Raw genomic sequence first — 15,343 nt, 5'->3', positions numbered from 1 at the left:
CATATGTAACAAGGATTCTAGCCAAAACTTGGACATAAAAAATGACTCATAGTCCTAACATAGTGGAGTGTTGATTCACAACAAGCGGCATGACTTTCAGGTAAAATTTTTCTCTCTTAGTTGAATATTATCTTACTTTGGGATGGATCGGCTAACTTTCCTTTCCAATTACAGGTACTTTGTCACTTGATAGACTTTATGCCTAGTGTTCAAGTATCGTAGATGTAGGATGCTCAAGGGTAAATGGTTGTGCCTTGAGCAAGACACATGTGAACGTGCAGTTGTGGATGCTATTGTCATTTGTGAGGGCCGTAAGCCCCAAATGTTGCAAATGGAGGATGATTGGACCTTGAGTATAATGCCCCAAAAAATTACAATGTTAATGTAGAATCCATATGTTAGCTTCTATTTTAAAGTAGATGGTACGAAAATTCGAAGCCGAGTTGAGGATACTGTTACCAGTGGAAAGTGTGTGTCTCCACATATTTTAGAAATTTTAGAGTCTCCCTAGAAATCCCAACACCACAAGTTGTAATATCCAATACTTGTAAATTTTTGGATTTTTTTTGCCAATAGAATATTGTTACTTCTAAACTTGCAATATTTAAAAATTATGATATTTATGAAAAATCATACACTTGCTATACACTTTCCACATCAACACATTTACATATGCATGTAAACTTTACAAAGATGTAAGTAAAGCTGTAACTAAATATCGTATGCCAAACAACCCTTAATGGTTTAAAACTTGAGGTTTTTAATGTAGAACTAGTTTAGTTCTTGCTTCATTGTTTCATTTCACACTTTCTCTCTTCATCCCTTTATATCCACCACATCCCTCCTACTTGCTATGATGGGTGGTCGCACACACTTTGATGAGTGGATCCATGAGCGAGCCAGGGTGACGAGATATTTTAGGTTTTCTCTAAGAACTTCAACCTTGAAAGCGTGCTCTCATTGCTGGATCTCCCCCTTCAAGTTTTTGAAGACTTTGTGAGCACCATTGCTACCTGCACATACTCCATCGAGGGATTTGACATGACTTGAATGCCTCTAGAACAACTCATGGTATTTCAAGCAGGGAAGAATCACCAAAAAGTGGTGAATAGGTGTCTGGCCCACGTGGATCCTTCGCACAGAGTATGCACTATTTCCATGGATAGTACACAAGGTACATCACCTTTGGATCTCATGGAGTGTGATTGTGCATTGGCAATTTACCTCCTTGCATTGGATACACCCATAGAGGAGGAAAGCGATGAAGAACTCCACAGGTTGTTGCTATCACATAAACAGGAGAAGAATCGATTGAAGAGCTTATAAATGTTGAAGAGGAACATCGGGTGGTGGCAGAGCAAGGGTTGGCTCTCATGGTGCCATCTTTTTCAGAACAACCACAAGTCAACAAACCCAACCTTGCCTCCTTGATACCCATTGAAGTAGATGGTGTACAATACTTGCTTTATCCGATGTGCTACAATACTTGGAAATGAAGGAAGAAGAGTTTTTTTCCATCCTAGTGAGGGATTCAATGGAAGACCTAATCGATTATGATTACATGGATGTGGATCCAATGATGGCAGGAATTGGAAGATATAATGGCATAAGCTTAGATATAGTGAGTGACATCATAGCAACATAGGAGCATATTACCTCAGTTGAAGAAGATTACTTTTTGTAAAATGCTGAATTTGAAGCACTACAACATGATTTATTCGGGCCAAGGCCCCAGCTTCTTAGCAAGGAGTTTGTAGATCCATCTGCCCAAAGAGTTGCCTCGTTGACACACAAGGAAATGAAGATACAAGATGATGTGGAGAAGGTGAGATTTCAAACTACCATATATTTTTATGTGACAAAACTTGATGGTAGGATGCATCGGGTCTGAGTCCACCGGTGAAATCTTGGCCGAAAAATGATGCTTGCAACTACCCTGTTTGAAGTCTAGCGTCTAGGGCCTGCCGTGTTCGAATTCTGGCATCTAGGGCCACTTTTTGGGCCAGAAAGTGACCCCACACACTTGTTTAGGGCGACTTTGTGGCCGTGAAAGTGGCCCCAACACCCAAACTTGGGACAAGGCAGCTGCAGAAGTTTGGCATCTAGGGCCACTTTTTGGCCCAAAAAGTGGCCCCAGATGCCATGAGTTTGGATAGGGCAGCTACAGGCATCATTTTTGGCCAAGATTTCACTGGTGGACTCGAAGGGACTCGATGCACCCTAGCGTCAGGATTCGTCACTTTCTGATAACTCTAGGTTAGCTGCTAAATATATTGTTTGATTTGACTTTGTCATTTAGAATATATTGTATATTAGATGAGTTTGCATCAAGGCAAGGAGGAGCTCAACATGCGGATCCATGGAAGGATTCAGCTCTAAAGGAGTACATTGGCAACCTTGTTGTAGACTTAGTGGTCTTCCATAAGAAGTGCTTACCACCAGGGAAAGAAACAATCATGAAAATTCAAGCTTTGACCAAGTTTGGACATTTTTGAGCGATGCCTGTGACATCTAGCTTGGAGAAGGTGGTGCTAATCAAGTGGTCAAAGCTTCTTTACTTATTTAACCAAATGCATGGTGGAGCAATGTGTGTGCTTGCTACATTAGGTGACCTTACTAAAGTGTCAAATCCACTTCTCTTGGAGAATGAGCTGAAGGGGGAGCGTACCATTTTTGAAGCAAAGAAAGAACTTCTATTTTCATCGGAAGTTAGCCCCTCCTCTCCACCGATGAAAAAGCCAAGGAATGAATGAGAGTTTTTGTTGGCTATCAACTTTTTGTATCTGCCATCACTAGCAACCCCATCACATGTATTTTTCTTGATGGATATAAGATATTTTACTTTGTTCCTATAAATAAATATTTATTGAATAAATGTATGGTTCCGATAAGTGTGACGATAATGTATGATACATGAATGACACATTCACATACATTAACATAATCCAATTTAATTATGTCAATGTGTAGTACTGCACTTGCAATTGTGCATAAGAAATAACGTAACTCATATCCGTACGTATTACTACTTTCAATGTGTGCGTACATTAAACAAAAATTAACAGTCGTGCGTTTCAAGAAAAAAACAAAGCAACTTTACTCAATTATTTGAATTCAATACACATCACATGAGATATTATGTATATATATATATATATATATATATATATATATATATATATATATATATATATATATATATATATATATTCCAATGTGGTAGAGTATACAAATTTTTTGGCCTTCCAAGATCGTATGGTTCTATAACACTCATTACAAAACCTTGCATCATTAATCTCATAACCTATGAAGGAGTCCCCTTGCCGTGTCGAAGCCCAATGATAAAGTTCACGCCTTTGTCTATGATTTTGATGCACTTTGCATGGATGGCTGCTAGCTATGTATCATCGAAAGAGTTGATGAGAAACCCCTCTTCATTTCTTTGCAGGGCCTCTATAGCTGCAATAGTCCACCTTTCTGCTGGTGGGCCATCCTGCACTCGTGCCCAAAATCTTCCCATCCCTTCAGCTCCAAGTCTTGCATGACTTCTCAAACAACCTTATAAAAAGATCTTTTCGGAATGAGAAGCTTGTATCCGTGCTGGATTCTCCTTATCTCCTGAAGGGCAATAATGCATGGTTTCCATCTCCTCTTCTTCTGTGGTGGTTATTGTGCTCTACGGGGAACACCTGTTACTACACTAGAGGAGGCTCCACCTTGTGCTCTAGGTGGCATGCCTTGGTGTGAGGCCTTCCCATGGCCCAAATGGTGACATGCTTGCTTAGTGCGTGCCATGCAAGCTCGAGGAGGGCAAGATGGAAAAGAGATAGAGGTTGGGGTTGTGAAAATGGAGGAAGCAAAGAAAGCAAGATGTGAAAATGAGAAGAGGAATGAACTTTTAACCCATTTAAACCCCAAAACCGGGTTAATGCAGCTTCATACGCACTATCCATCGTGTGATCGTAAATCCATAACCTTTCATCGGAATGCGATGAAACTTCACACGCACACTGGTTAGGGTGGCCAAGAGGCCAAATTAAATTTTTTTGGAAAAAGAAAATGCATGTAGACCTCTGGTCCAAAGTCTGGTATCAGGAGCCACTTTTCTTATAGGCAGACGTCCCAGGGGTTTGCAAGTATTTTTTTTTCCAAAATAATAATAATTTGGGCTCTTGGCCACCTAACCACTGCGCATGTGAAGTTTTGTCACATTCCAATATATTTTAGTATTTTAAAAATCATCCCATATAAAAATTATGGATGGATTGATAATTGAGAAATCAATATTGTGACTACTAGCCCTTAGAAACTTCGCACCACATAGACTATACATAGGCATCATGAGTAAAGTCTGCAATAAGAAATGGCCAATTTTTGCATATTTTTCCTATTGAATTGACAGTGCTAGCAAAAACTGTAAGTAAGAGTTGAAAATACAATGAAGATGCATAGTCAAAGTTGCGAGTGAAGGACAAGAGTAAAAATTTAATTCATATTTTAAGGGCGCGTACAATAGTTTTGCACTAAGATATAGTCATATGTCCAATGCAAGAGGAGAACACTATTCCACAAAAGATAACATTACAAATTGTGATCATTCCATTGGAATGAATGCATCCTTCACTGCTTGAAGATTTCATACAAGCTAGAATGTACCTAGCTTCCACTTGCGTTTCTTGTGGGGATGTTGAGGAGGACCCTTGTGAGGGCGGCTTGAGGAAGCTAGGTTAGGTTGAGAAGGGGATGTATCTGAGCTAGTAGATACTCCAAGGGGTTGAACATGATATGGGACTCTGCGGAAGCTTATTTGCAACTATCTTAGGCCTAGCCATCTTTGCTGCACAAGAGATGTGAGAACTCAATGAATAAGATAGAAAGTAAAACCCTCTTTTATATAACCCTAAATTTTAAGACTCATTCACATAGATGCACACTCTCTTTCTCTCTTAAACTATTAATTGCATTCATATACTGAACACATTGTCCATCTTACTATCTTAGCTTTCTTCGAACCCATTTGCTCCCTTGTTGAAGCCTTCTTTCTAGCCACGTGGCATGGTTTTATTTGGCAGTTGAGGCTTCATAATGCACTCTTTTAGTGACACAACGTGATTCCATCATGTTTGCAGTTGATTCATCAACACTTTCATTTGCTTTGTTTTGCGAGATTTTAGCTTCATCCAGTACTATAATCCTATACCACCAAGATAGCAATTGGATCATTGGATTGCTACCATTCACCCCTCAACCATGATCGGTTTTTCTTTGTATGCACCATGCGCTATCCAATGTGAATTTTCCATCCCTTGTGTGGACCAAACTCCGATGCTTCCCTTTTTTGCAAAGTATGGCCCATGTGCCTCAAAGATATGCTACAGAGACACATATTACACATGAGTAAAACTATTCTCAAAAGTTTATACAATTCATACAATTTTAAAATATTAACTTAGTACGCACCATACAATGTGTGATAGAGATTTTTCCCCATGCTTCCACCATGTTTTCATAGAAGCTATGCACAGCATTGATAAATTCTTGCTTATCTTCATTGTTAAACACCATCTTGCGAAGTAAGGGAGCCAATTTGTTAAGACTTATCCAAACCTTAGCTTTAGCCAACCTTGTTTTTTCTCCATTACTTCGATCAGGAACTGCAAAATATAACTTTTTCCACCCATCATAGTCGTGCAGCCTACGAACCATGACATTCCCTTCCTCATTGATGGGTGCTAAGAGAAACTTCCTAGCCTTTGCTCCTCCAAAGCAAGGATTTTTTCCAGATTTTCTTGATCTCTTCTCATCTTTTTCAATCATCACTTGATGCTTGTGTAGCCCAATCTTTGACAGCAGTCGCTCCACATTCCTACATGTTGCAATGGCTTCTTTTTCTGGTTGCATCCTATAAGTAAAGCAAATGTATTCATATACAAGTTTCTCCATGATTTTGACAAAAGCATGCAATGAACAAATGTGAATATGATCCAATGGAGTGTTGAAGATGGGCTTCCAAGTGGGATCTTCTCTATTGCATGTCGGTGTAGCACTTGTCACCCTTTGCCAGTTCTTCTTTCCGTCCTTTCCTTCCACCTTCTCTTTCAAGAAATATAGACATGGATTCTTTGTATTTGCACCATTGAAGATTCCACACATGCATTTTAAAGTTTTCAAGTCTCTTGCAAGATGACAGTCAACCAAGTATTGACCATACCCTTCAACCAAGAGAATCTCACCATGTTCGTGATGATTGATGATGCTTAGAATGCTTGTGTGCATAAAGAACAGCTGCAGCACCTCAAATGTTTCCTTAGAAACTTCAAATGCAGTGAGCCACCATGCATGGCACTCAAATTGAACACTAAATTTCTCTGGGTTGTTCTTGTCAAATTGTAAAGCTCTATTCATCAAAGTTACACTAACTCTTTCAAGCTTTACTCCTTTGATGACCTCACTTTCATCTAATTTTATAACAAACTGCAATTTACCATTATATTCCTCAATAGACATATTGTAGTACATTAGCAGCTTTACTCCTTTGATGACCTCACTTTCATCTAATTTTATAACAAACTGCAATTTGCCATCATATTCCTCAATAGACATATTGTAGTACATTACCATTTCCTAGTGCACCTTGTACAAATATAAATAATAATTATTGAGTTCAGTGAACTTCACCTCATATCTATTTTTTGTCCCAACCTTTAGTGTTTCCACGCATTGAATATGCATGAGACCTCCTATTAGCTCCAAAACCTTTGTATTAAGTTGTGGTCGGGCCTCTATTAACTTTGAAGGTTGAGGAAGAGGCATGGTTCTATTTCTCTTTAGCACACAATCAAAAGGCCTTCACACCTTTGTATATCTTTGAGTAAGTCGTTATGCTAATACCGGCCCTGTTACAAATGGATTGTGCATCATTAGCTGAGAACTCATTTGACACATCTTTTAATGTGCACTCAAATACCTTTTCCTTCACAACCTTAAACTTAGGATTACTCAAAGTGTTTTCCAATGTACTTGCCTTCAGCAATCTACTAATACATGATCCAACCTCACCCTCAGCTAGGTTCTCATTTTGAGATACCTTACATGCTTTGATACGTTGCTTCCACTGGCCACTATTCACAATTAACTCATTGATTGGCTTCTTTTTTTATTTAAGTTTCTACGTTAGCTTGCTGTTGATCTTTCTCAGGTCATCCAATTGTGCTTTTGCCTCCTCATATGAGATACCAATGTCATGGATAGTGATGTGCATTGAAATAATTTGATTGTTTTGTTGAATTATAGTGTCATTCAGTTGTACTACTTGCCCTATGAGCTATTGTATATGAAGTTGATGTGTAGCGATCACATGATGGTAATTTTTTATGGTTGCTTGGCAAGTTGTAAATACTTTGAATGATTGATCATTGAGTAGCCTAGTGTAACCGAGCAACCCATTTTCACCCTCGCATACATACTTCAATAAATTTGTGATTCTTGAGAAAGTTGGGGGGGTCTATTGTTTAAGGGATCAATTGGGTAGATTCCCCCATCAACCCATAAGTCCACATGTTTCAATCCCATTTGCATGTAACTCTACAAAACCTGAGGGTTGATCACACTAGTACACTGGGTTCTTTTGAATAGTGGGGTGTATTCAATCTCCACCTCAATATGCAACTCCTTCTTTCTTGTATTCATTTTACTATTAATAGAAACGGGGAGCCTACATGGTTGTCATAGGAGGTAGAGTGGAGATGCACAGAGAGGCACACAAAGGTGCCAAGGGAAAGGTGGGTGTAAGTAATTCACTATGTTAATGAAGGTTGCATAAACACAGAGAAGGTGTCACAATAGAGCCATGAGAGACTATGGATATGGGAAAAAATAGTTCATAGGGTAGGGATATCCAATAATTTTTATATTTTTGACATTTCTAATTTATCTCCAAAAACATTTCCAAAAAACACAAAATTTGACCTGTTGGTTTTTTTTAAAACCAAAAGCTAGAATATAAAAAACCCCAAAATATCTTGAAAGGAACTTCTAAAATTTTATTTTCCTTGTTCTCGATTAAAAAATCAATTACCTCCTATCTACTAATCATTTTGCATTGAAAACAAAGCACCACACTCCCGTAACTAACTCCTTTTTTAATATAAAATTTGGTTGAAAAAGACTTCTTGAATGAGGAGAGAGAAGGAATCTAGGTATATCTTTGTAGATAATATAAAAAAGGAAAAACAAGATTGCAAAAGTGGAGAGAGAGGAGGTTTATTTTACTATTCTTCTCTTCTCTTTTCCTTGTTTTGAGGAGAGAGGGGGGATTAAAAGGCCCATTTGTGAGTTCATTTTTTTTTTCTAATGAGAGAGAGAGAGAGAGAGTAGACTATGTTTGTGGTGCTTCCAATAGCTCTCATATGAGTAGCACCTTATTGTCTCATCACTCAAAGAATAAAGAATGAGTGTGTAGATATATAGTTAGGGTTAGTGAGTAAGATGGGCGATTGGCCACATTGGAATTTATCCCAACAACCTCCCACTTAAAGATAAATGTGCCTTTAAGGAAGAAAAAATAATGAGAGAATGTGTGAGACATAATACATGTGAGTTACCCTCACCCAATACCTATAAACTCCTTGCAATGTGCAAACTTCTTGAGGGGTAGGCTCTTGGCAAGAAAGTTTGCATGGTTAACATCAATATGCCCTTTGATAAGCCTAACTCACTTATCCTCAAGTAGTTGATGAATCAAGTGATACCTCACTTATATATGCTTGGTTTTTGCATGGAATAGATGATTATTTGTCAACATGATAGCACTTTGACTATCACTATGCAGCAATGGCATGTCTTTACTAAGGCCCAAGTCTCCCACTAGACTGGTGATTGTAATATACTTGGCTTCAATGGTAAATAATGCCATATATTTCTACAAGTGAGACATCTATGAGATTGCATTACCTCCACTGTCTCTCTTATGAGCAACATCTTATTATCTTATCACTCAAAGAGTAAAGAACAAGTGTGTACATATATAGTCAGGATTAGTGAGTAAGATGGGCCACCAATAATATTGGCCTTTACCCCAATATGGATTAGAGTTAATTCTTTAAATACTAGCATTTAATAGCTATGGTCTATGATTTGGACTCTAGAACATATTGGATTTAAGGTTTAGGATTTGGAATTTGAGTATTGTGATTTAGGGCTTACAATTTATGATTTAGATATTGGCATTTTTGGTTTAGATGTAAGGTGGGGTTTAGAATTTAGATATAGGATCTTGGTTCTAGAGTCTATGGTTACGGGTTTTCCATTTTGGATATAGGGTTTAGAATTTGTGATTTAGACATTGGTATCCAAGGTGTAAGGTCTAAGGTTTGGGATCTAGGATCTAGGTTAGGAGTCTAGGGTTAAGGGTTTAAGCTTCAGGGTTTATGTCATTCGATGTTTTGAAAAAACAAAAAAAATAGAGAACTAAACTAAAAGTATGAAAAAAAAGGGATGAAAGAATTGCAAACATCCACATTGTTCAAGGAAGTTTTGAAAAGTAGAAGAATAATAAGAAAAATAAGAGAAGGAAGTAATCTATCTCATTATCTTCCTTAAACTAGGAAAAAACTTAAAGGTTACATTAATTGCATATTCCTCTATGTCATTACGCATACATTTCTTTTTGCTATTCCCTATTTTGAAAAGGCAAACAAAACAATGAACTAAAATAACACAATTATAAAAGAAAGGGGAGAAATAATAAAAAACATCCACATTGTTCAAGGAATTTTTGAAATAATAAGTTGAAGAAGAAGAAGAAGCAGGGAAAATATATGCCCTTCTCTTCTTGGAACTACTAAAACAACTTATGTGTCACATTAACTACACATTTCTTTGTACCATTACTTGCACAATCCTTTGTGATGTTGATCCTTGTTTTGAGAGAATAAACAAATTAGAGAGCTATAAAGATGAAAAAAAGGGGAGAAAGAACAACAAACATCCACCTTGTTTGAGGAAGTTTTAAAATAATAAGTAGAAGAGGAGGAGGAGGAGGAGGAGAAGGGAAAAATGTACCTCCTCTTCCTTGAACTAGAAAAATACTTATGTGTCACATTAATTGCATGTTTCTCTATGCTATTATTGACATATTTCTTTGCAAGTCTATTTCTTGTTTTGAAAAAAACAAACAAAATAAAGAACTAAACTAACACAACTATGAAAACAAAGAGAAGAAAAAAAAAACATTTTTCAAGTAAGTTTTGAAACAATAACTAGAGGAAGAACAAGAATAAGAGGAGGGAAAAATGTATATCCTCCTCTTTCTTGCTCGGCCACATTACCCTTCTTTACTTAAAGATGGAAGAAAATGGCTCCGCTCTTGTGCTTGCATATTTCTGGCCTTTTGAAACTCTTCCTTTTACACTCATAAAAGATTTTGAATTTATGAATATGTATAAATATGTTGTTGTATTGAACTTGTAAACACCCTTTTAAACTCCCTTTTAAATATATAATTAAAGCCATTCATAAGTACATTGATAAATAGTCCTTTAAGTGCACAACAGTACGCACATATAAATCCATATATAATTCAACTCTATAGTCATAATTTTGAATGCCAATTTAAATGTGGCTAAATTGTATGCATCTTTGAATATGTTTAAATATATGTGAGAATACTTTATGGCAACCACAAGTGTAGTACAATTTTTGCAATGTAGTTAAATACACATGCTAATGTGTGTTGGGTGCTTGTGTCTTTGCTCCTATTTTATTGTAGTGGAAGAGCTCCACCATATCCATCATTTAAGATATCTTTTTTGCCTACTAGACAAGGCTTTGTACAAAGGGTTTTGGCTTCAAGGTTCTCTATTATTATTTATTGTAACCATCTATTTCTAAGATCCATGCATCCAAGATTGTGTTCTTGTGCCCTTTCCAAAATTCTTCCCAACAAGCACTTGTTCGCACTGTAGAGATACTTCAGGATTCATATTTTCTTAGCAAACTATTCACATGCACAAATCAAAATTCTATAGAAATTATTTATTCTTTAGGATTCCTTTGTTAGATATGCTCAATGCCCCACCGTTGTAAGGTGCCATCAATGATCTATGGTGCTCTAAGTTGTAAGGCTCCCATTATGAGGAGAAGCCATGTGTGAGTACAAGGACATTGGATGGGTCCTAACTTGTATGTCAGATGAGGTCTATGTGACTAGATGGCAAAAATATGACATTTGTGGATCTAGCCTTTAGATTAGATAGAGTATTTATGGTGGTAGCAACTCAAGGCACAATGAATTGAGTTGTGGGGTGTGGGAGCTATCAAGGGAACCCTATTTTGGGGTCTAGGGGTTGTTGAAGCATTGCCTCTCTGACTCAATAGTAAAGGAACTATTCCTTGGCTGACTAAGAAAGGCTCATAATGTGGTCAGATATGCCAATCAAACTTCCTTCCCATGCTATAAAAGGAAGATTCCTCTAAAGCCATCATCAATCTATATTTCACCTAGTCAAAGTTCTTCCAGCTACCCTTAAGCTCTTCGCCTATCATCCATTTAGATCGCCATCTAAGCTTCATAGTGGAAGTGAATGGGTGGATAGAGAGCCATCTTTGTATCACTTTTTTTGAAATTAAAGTAGTCTCTATTATTCTCATATTTGTTGTGTGTTCTCTACTTCTTTCTCAAATTTTATCCACTATGCCATGTAATTTCTACATGGTATTAGAGCCCAGAGGGCTCTGAGGAGTGAAGACTACATGAGATATAAGGGATTCAATGGGAAAGAGGAGAAATTTCATCTACCGTGTCAAGTAGTGGTACTGGTGCATTAGGTGTTGGTACTGTTGTATTGGCAATTTAAACACTGAGGATTCATCCACTAACCTTCAATGAAGACAAGTTAGATGGTACAATCTATACTTTTTGGAAATTTAAAATCATAACTATCCTTGATTCTTATGAGCTTTTGGAGATAGTGATGGGGTCTGACCCAAAACTACAATCCACCCCTGATCCATCAATTTCGAGTGTTATGATTCCTCCAAATGAAGATCTTCCATGAGCTTGGAAATGAAGGAATACATATGAATTGTGTGCCTTAGTTACAAGTTTTTCTTACACTATTTTCACCTTAATTCAATATACAACCAAGGCATCAAAGGCTTGGAATGTATTGAGGAGTTAGTAGAAACATGGAATCAAACAAGGATTCAAAACTTGGAGAATCAACTAGTAGTAGAGAAGTTTATCGAAGGAGAGATAGTTGAAGCTTTCATCACTCGGATTAAGAATCTATGCGACCAAATGGCTAGTGCTAGGATACAAAAGACTAGTGAGGAGCTAGCTCGAAGGTATCTTTGAATTTTTCTACCAAATCTTGATGGATTGGTAACTACCCTAAACACTTAGGTGAGACCTCAAGCTTTGACGTTTAAGAAATTTTGTGCACTACTAATGGAGAACTAGTTGAGGCTTAAAGCCCAAGAAGATAGCAGTAGTGGAGATGTTTCATTCTCTACCAATGCGAAAGGCAAAGATGGTTTCTCTATAAATAGTGACAAGAAAAAGACGGGTGGTAAGAAAAAGTCTCAAAGAGAGTGCTTCTATTGAAAGAAGAAAGGACATGTAATTGCATATTGTCGTGTCAAGAAGATAGATGAAAAGAATGGCATCGTGAAAACTAAAGGGAAGGAGATAGCTAGTACGACTAAAGCAGAGTTGGAGTTAATCATGGAAAATATTGAGGAGTGTGTTCCTTGGTGCAAGAAATATCTACTACCAGCTCATGCGTATTGGATAGTGGAGCCTCTCATCACATGACCAATAAGAAAGGTCTATATATTTTTATAAAGTTTCTGCAACAAGAATCCATCATTGTGATGGTTGAAAATGATGTGAAATGCCATGTTGAGGGTACTAGTACTATTTTCTTTGTTACTATAAATGGTGAATTCAAAAATTTCAAACGTATTGTATATTCTAGAGATTAGGAGTGCGATGTGTATATGTAACAGATGCAGGGAGATATACTATCCTGGGATGTAGTAGCAGTCATCGAAGTCGCTAATAGCAGGTGATCCCTCCTGGATGCAAGATGTGGTACATCGGCGGTGGAGAAAGAGCAAACTGGAGATCTGAGATCCAATGTGTTGAGTGTCGTCGGATCTCAATCTGCTGTGGATGTAGATCAAGAATCCTCCGGATCTCCTGTCGGTGTGGCTGTGGGGTCCAAAACCCACGGATCCTCGTGCAGCGTCGGGTGCGCTGGTCCTCAGCCTGCTGTTGACTTTCTTTTTTGAAGAAATATGAAGCTAGCCACATGGAATGTGAGAGGCATTTGCTCTCACCATAAGCAACACGCCATGTGGACCGTTTTGCATGAAAATCGGTGGGATGTATTGTGTGCAGTTGAGCACAAAAGTCACGGTGAAGCAGGGAAAGTTGTGGATTGTCATGGATTCCGTCTGTTTTATGCAGGCACCCATGCTACGCACTATTCGGGCGTGCTGATGATTGTCCATGAGAAATATCAGCCTGTCCTTATTAAAAATGATGTGCAGGGCCGCTTTCTGGTTATCGAAGTCTTATTTGAAGGCGAGATTTTATGGTTATTGGGCCTCTATGCGCCGAATGATCCCACATCCCGACGGGATCTTTGGTCCACTTTGCAGGCCTCCATGTCACGTGGCCGAAGGGGGCTTTTGATGGGAGATTTCAATATGTGTATTCACTCTTCTCAGTCCACTTCAGCGCCGAATAGGCGACTACTAAAACATTGCTTGTCACATAATAAAGGCAGGTACATTACAACATGATAGCCACCCGTCAAAATATTGCATTTGCAGTTGGTGTTGTGGCATGTTATATGGCTACGCCTGGCAAGAGGCATTGGGATGCCGTTAAGGGTATCATGAGGTACCTGAAGGGTAGTGCTGATATGTGCATATGTTATGGTAGCTAGGATACATGAGTCATGGGATACATTGATGCTGACTATGCAGAACATGCAGATAGTAGGAAGTCCACTTCTGACTATGTGTTCACTTTTGCTAGAGGTGTGAGATGAGGTTCACTAAGATAGATGTAGAAATTATTGACAATGTTGGTAAAGTTGTAGGAAAAGGAGAAAGAAAGAACAACCTATATGAGCCAAGTGCTCTTACAGCCATCAATGGTGTGGGCACAAGTAGACTTTGGCATGAAAGATTTGGTCACATTGGTTTTGTAATATTAAAAGAGATGCATGAGCAAGGTAAGGTTACCCACCTACGTGTAGTAACTAAAAGGAAGGAACCACATCAAGCATGTGTGATAGGCAATCACAACACATAAAGGCATTTCCACAAGGAAGTAAGAATAGAGTGAATGCTCCTCTAGAGTTGGTGCATGCTGACTTGTGTAGTAAAATTCCTACAAAAGCCTTGGGAGAATCTTCTTATTTTATGTTGATCATCGATGATACAGTAAGAAGATGTGGGCGTACTTCCTTCACGATAAGGCTCAAGCTTTTGGTAAGTTTAAAGAATGGCTAAAACTTTTTGAGAATGAAATAGGGCAAAGTGTGAAGAAGTTTATAACAGATGGTGGTGGTGAGTTCAACTCAAAGGAGTTTGAAGACCTTATTAAGAGCAAAGGGATTAAGCATCAATGGATGATGCCTCATACACCTCAATAAATGGCATTGTTGAACGTGCTGACATCACACCATTGTGAAAATGGCAAGGTGCATGCTTAAGGGCAAGGAATTGCCTAACCAATTTTGGGCAGAAGCTGTTAATTCTGTAGTCTACATTCTCAATCAGAGTTATACAAAACTCTTCATGAGGTCTATTCTGGTAAGAAACCATCTATCTCAAGTTTTGGAACTTTTGGATGTGAATGTTATGCACATGTTCCAAAGAATAAGAGAAACATGTTCAATCCAAAAAGCATAAAAAACACTATATTAGAGAATTGGAGGATCTCCCAACTTCCACTCTCAAATTATAATAAAGTTTTGACCATGTGGCTAAATCTTAATCTCTTTCTTGAAGATGGAACTTAGTAATACCATCCATATAGTATTTAGAAAAAGTTTCACTTTTTTAAGGAAGGGGGTGACAATCTGACCATGTGACCAAATATTGACCATCCTATAAATTTCCAAACTATATGAAAATTCCCAAATTCCCTAATATAGTGTTAAATGGTATGTTCTTAGGTTATAGTGATGAAGAAGAGTTTAGAAGATCATAGCAAGCTGTGATGTGGTATTTAAGAAGTAGCCACATATAATGGAGGAGGAGAATATAAATTCTTCTGCTTTATCATCTAGTGAATAATTAGTCCACAATGAACCTAGCTCAAGAG

This window comes from Lygodium microphyllum, chromosome 13, assembly GCF_053477565.2.
Source record: "Lygodium microphyllum isolate KBCC chromosome 13, Lygodium_microphyllum_v1.1.10, whole genome shotgun sequence".
In the NCBI taxonomy this organism is placed as follows: domain Eukaryota; kingdom Viridiplantae; phylum Streptophyta; class Polypodiopsida; order Schizaeales; family Lygodiaceae; genus Lygodium; species Lygodium microphyllum.
The sequence above is the reverse complement of the archived record's forward strand: the minus strand, read 5'-3'. Positions refer to the sequence as shown.